The 5,359-nt window shown below is 38.4% G+C and overlaps 1 pseudogene; it reads right to left on the bottom strand.

The window, feature by feature from the left end:
- Positions 1-722: 722 nt before the first annotated feature.
- LOC107711282 (beta-1,4 N-acetylgalactosaminyltransferase 2-like) overlaps positions 723-5,359 on the bottom strand; it is a 38,758-nt pseudogene continuing 34,121 nt past the window's right edge.

The following is a 5,359-nucleotide window of genomic DNA, read 5'->3' as shown; positions in this document are numbered from 1 at the left end:
ACGCCAACTTGAACTTGTTGTGAACAATTTTGTGCACATAAAATATTTGTAAAGGATGATATTTATAACGAATGAAGCACATCGCGCCAACCCAGGCATACGAGCACACGCACAAACGCCCAATTATATTAACATAACTCCAAATTTGTAAAATAACCCCCAAACCATTTTTAACATACATTAAACGAAAGAACCCCACAGAAAGGGACACATTAATTATCATATAAATCCGTAAATAATAACAATAATAAAATTACTTTATGATTTGATCCCTTCTAGCACAGAACAAAAAGTAGAGAAAAAGACGGTCCGTTAGGTGTGCACAAGGCCTCAATCACACAGTCACAATGCTAACCTGTTCACTAATTTCAGCCATGTACATAACACTAATGGTAGCTAATATTTTAATTATCAATGTAGATTTTTAGTCGCATTTGCAGGTGCCTGTAATTAACGTTAACTTACTCCATATCAAAGCTAAACCGACCAACCTCAAATTCGAACCTTTTTTTAATGTTTCAGATATTACTGTTAACAAGTAGGTAGTGTAGTTAGAATGTACCCATTTATATATATTTTACTTGATAACTAATATACTTAAGTAAAAAATAACTGATTCGGACAGGTTGTAACACCCTCCTGCATAATTTTTTACAGTGTAGTCAGAATATTCCCTCGGTGGTCAAAAACAAAGTCTTATGGGAGAAGACGACAAAAACCCTTCAGAACTTTATGTATTTCAGATAGTTCTTAAAGAAATGATGAAACACTTTTCTCCTCCCATCAGCATTCTTCTGAGTTCTGAATAGGCATATTTGCCTCGAGACCGATGTCTTTGTTGGCCAATGGATAGGCCTTTACAGGAAGCAACCAACAGTTGGCCAAGTCCATCCATGAAGAATTCTGAAGAAAGGCAAGGATGACAAGAAATAATGGACCAGAATAAAGGATTTAAGAGATAATGCCATCTGAAGTCCATGAATTTCTCAGGGGTTTTATGAGAAAAGATTTATCTAGGGACTAATTACATATAATCTATATTGTTTAGTATGTGTGGAATGTTTTCTAATTTAGAGCATTTAACAATAGACAACATTTAGTAAGTACTTACCAGAATGACCCACTCTTTTCAGGTACGGGTCAAAGCCAGCCCTTCTCACTGTACCTGTCCGACCCAAAAAATTATTTACAACTCCATCTACTAGAAAGCAGTCTTTAAAGTTTGGAAGTGGCTGATGAAAAGTCACCTTCCTCTTCATCTCCCTCATCATACTCAAATTTAAAATAATACTAATCGCCTAAAACCACACCACCAAGCTAGACAGAGTCAAAAAGGGAAAGGATTCAAGGATCTCAAACAGTAAAAGTTTCATTAATGTACTGTACTTTACAAACAGAATTCTTACAATGTCCAGTTCTGGAACCACTTCCATAATCTCTACAAAGCTCTCAATCCGGGTTCCTTTCAAAAATACAAAGTCATCGTCCACCCACAGGAAATATTTAGTGGTGACTTGTGAAACAGCAAGATTCTTCCCTGTAAACCAGCCCTGAAGAAAGCAAACCATCAGCAGCGGAGAACTGAATAGTAATCAGTAGTCACATATCAGCTAACAGCAGGGCAGAAAATAGCAATAAACCACTGTAAATATGAGATCAGTTGAATCAAGGTCTTTTAGAAAATGCAAATCCAGAATATAAAAAGTTTACCTGTGCAGGAGGCATGGTGTAGTGCTCGATGTTTTTTCCAGTTATAGGTTCAGGCTTCATGCTATCATCCGCAGTAATTATCTCTGAGGAAACATCCTGATACTCTTGATGAGGACGTTTAGTTCTTTATACCTCAGAAATGTCTTGGTTATTATGGTTACCTGCGAGTTGACATCTGAATTGCAATGGAGAAAATTAGGTGCATTTCATTTTCAACATGCAGACATTTGTGTTAGAAACATATCTGGTGCCATGAAAGCATCCTGTTTTAATTCCTTTATACCTCAGAAATGTCTTGGTTATTATGGTTACCTGCGAGTTGACATCTGAATTTTCAACATGCAGACATTTGTGTTAGAAACATATCTGGTGCCATGAAAGCATCCTGTTTTAATTAGTGTTTTTGTGATTTTACCATTTCCTGGGTCATACAGAACAGGAACTGATGGCCTCCTAATCATTATGGGAAACATGACCTCATAGTCCTCATAAGTGAAATGAACTAAAGAGAACATTTGATTTGAAAAATAAAGGATTAATACATTCTCAATAAATTGTACTGAACACTTTAAGTACACTTTTAAAAATATACATCTTTTACTGGCATCTGTGGTTCCATGAAGAATTTTTAACATCCATGGAACCTTTTCAATGCATAAAAGAAAAACATTTCTACTAGAAAACATTTCTTTAGATTATAAAATATTCTTCATACCAAGAAAAATATGGTTCTTTTTAGAACTGTTGGGGAACCCAAAATGGTTCTTCTATGGAATCACTGCAAAAACATTTTGGAGCCTATTAAGTGTCTCTCCTGTACATACCCAAGTCTGATGTCCTGATGTGGTAGATGATGCTGGTGTAGGTCACTCTGGACAGCAGATCATTCAGATGTGTGCGGCTGCTGGATGAGATGGTCAGATTACTTTGACCCTGTCCTTCCACCTGATCTCCACCCAGAACATTCTCCACTGAGAGCACTCCACTCTTCGCACTCAATTTCCAACAAGGATTTAGGCTTCAATCGATGTGCTTGCTCACACACCAAGCCTGTGAAAGTTGAAACCAGACCAAACGATTTGAGAGCGAAGAAAATCCAAGCGGACAAGAAAGATTGTGAACCATGCATTCAACAATTCACAGTATTTGAAAGTAAATTAAGTATGAAAGAAGTCTCTCATTTTAGCCCACCAACTATTAAAAAAAAGATTTAGGAGCACAAAGTAAAGGATTGTTTTCTAAACCAACCTTGTACACCTCCCTCTTTTGTGCTTGAAGAGCAAGACCTTAAAAATGTTTGGTATTTAGAAATATAAAATAAATAAATACTAGAAATTATTTAAGTTATTTAAGTTACATGATCTTTACAAAATGCATGTGAATCTATCACAAAAATGAAGTTAGGTCTATATAATGATCATTGCATGCAGAATAGACAGATAAAGGAAAATTTGATAACAATGTAGTGGTAATAAATAACCCTATGTTTGACAAGACAACTTTAGCAGTTCTTCTGATATTTTTGGTCTTATCTTGCAAATATACCTTCACTGGAACACGATGAGCGATTTGTACTGAGAAATGGTCCAGTTCTGTGGGGAAATACACACACACACACACACACACACACACACAATAAACCAGTAAAGCACATTGAAACCTTTTATTTAAAAAACAAAAAAACTTATATGAGCCCCTTTTAGGGCCATACACTTGTGCTGCTGCTGTACTTACTTTGGTTTGGCGAAAATGACATGGTGAGAGGTGCTGAGCAAAAAAAAAAAAGTAATTAAAATAATTGAAAATTAAAAAGGATGTAGTCTAACAAATAAAGGGCAAGATGCAGCCTAGCTCTTATGGTTGCACTGCAAATCACGTTAGATTAAAGTGTCTTCTAAATGACAGAAAACAAGGATAGATACCCAGAGTACCAAGATGCTATTATGGTTATCCTCAAGTTGAGTGAACCCAGCTAGAAATGTTTACAGTGAGAATGGTTCAAGGTTTAAGGTTGTAAAAACCTTTGTCTATATGATATTTCTCCTGTTCACATTTTATCTATGTAAAACAGAACTTAAATAATTTTCAGTTCTACATATGCTTTTGTCTTTGATTTCCATTAACATGCTAAACCACAACATAGTTATTACTATAAAATTATTTTGGGCCTATCTTGGATATTTTAAGATCTGGTTAAATTTTTATTAAGATATAATGTGGTCATCACGTGGAATCAAATTATCATTGATCTTTCGATATAATATAACTTACGAAAGCATACTGTAGTATTTTAAAGTGATAACATGCTTTAGTATTGTCACGAATCCTGTCCATGGACTTCCGTCCGATCGCCACCAGAGGTCATTCATCCATCATATTGACTCTCTCACTACACAGACTGTTACACGTCACCACGGACTACATTTCCCATCATCCATTGCACTGATTGCACACAGCTGTAACCAATCACACACCCTACATAAGCCATGGACTTTCTCGCTTTCAACGCTGAGTATTGTATAGCGTTTATCACTCTCATAGCGATAGCTACTCTATGGAGCCATTTCTAGTTCCTAGTTCCTAGTCATAGTCTTGCCTTGCCTGTTTTCCCGTGTTCAGATTCTTGCTTGTGTATTTTGGATTATCCTATCGTCTTGCCATTCGGACTATGTTTGCACCTTGCCTGGACTATTGCTCATGTTGTCGGATTACCCCTCTCGTCAAGCCCTCTGGATATTGTTAGCCGCTGATCGACCACGCCCGTTTTGGATTACTCCTTTGTCTTGCCCTCAATATACCTGTTTACCATTGACTGACCCATGCCTGTTTTATGACCACGTCTCTGTCTAAATAAAGCCTTGCATATGGATCCGCACGCCTCTCGTCTCATTCGCTCCATAACAGAATACTCAGCCAAACAAGGATCCAGCAGCTTCTCGGATGAACATTGGCCAGGTATGGATACAGCAAGAATATTGTTGTCAGTTTATGGACTATGCTTTGTTGTGTGTTGGCTCTTCATTCACTGTGTGTCGCAGAGGAGGAATGCGACACCGCGTCTGTGTCTGAAATGGCGGCCGCACCGGAACGCGCTCACATAGTGGCGGCGACAGCGGGGCCTGTTCGCAAAATGGTGGCGTCAACAACACCCCGTCATGTCACAACTGCCATTCCTGAGTCAAATCAAGTAACAGCTGATCTTCATGAGTCAAGTCAAGTAATAGCTGATCTTCATGAGTCAAGTCAAGTCACAATTGATCTTCCTGAGTCAAGTCAACTAACAGCTAATCTTCCTGAGTCAAGTCAAGTCACAGCTGATCTTCCTGAGTCAAGTCAAGTCACAGCTGATCTTCATAAGTCAAGTCACAGCTGATCTCCCAGAGCCTCGTCACGTCTCAGCTGTTTGTCCAGAGTCTTGTCACGTTACAGCTGATCTTCCAGAGTCTCGTCACATCTCAGCTGTTCATTCAGAGTCACGTCACGTCTCAGCTGTTCGTCCAGAGTCACGTCACGTCTCCGCTGATCATCCAGAGTCACGTCAGATCACAGCTGATCATCCAGAGTCACGTCACATCACAGCTGATCATCCAGAGTCACGTCACATCACATCTGATCATCCGGAGTCACGTCACATCACAGCTGATCATCC

The sequence above is a fragment of the Sinocyclocheilus rhinocerous genome, unplaced genomic scaffold (assembly GCF_001515625.1).
Source record: "Sinocyclocheilus rhinocerous isolate Xijiao unplaced genomic scaffold, SAMN03320098_v1.1 scaffold268, whole genome shotgun sequence".
NCBI classification, from domain to species: Eukaryota; Metazoa; Chordata; class Actinopteri; order Cypriniformes; family Cyprinidae; genus Sinocyclocheilus; species Sinocyclocheilus rhinocerous.
Note: the sequence above shows the minus strand (reverse complement) of the source record. Positions and strands in the feature narration are given on the sequence as shown.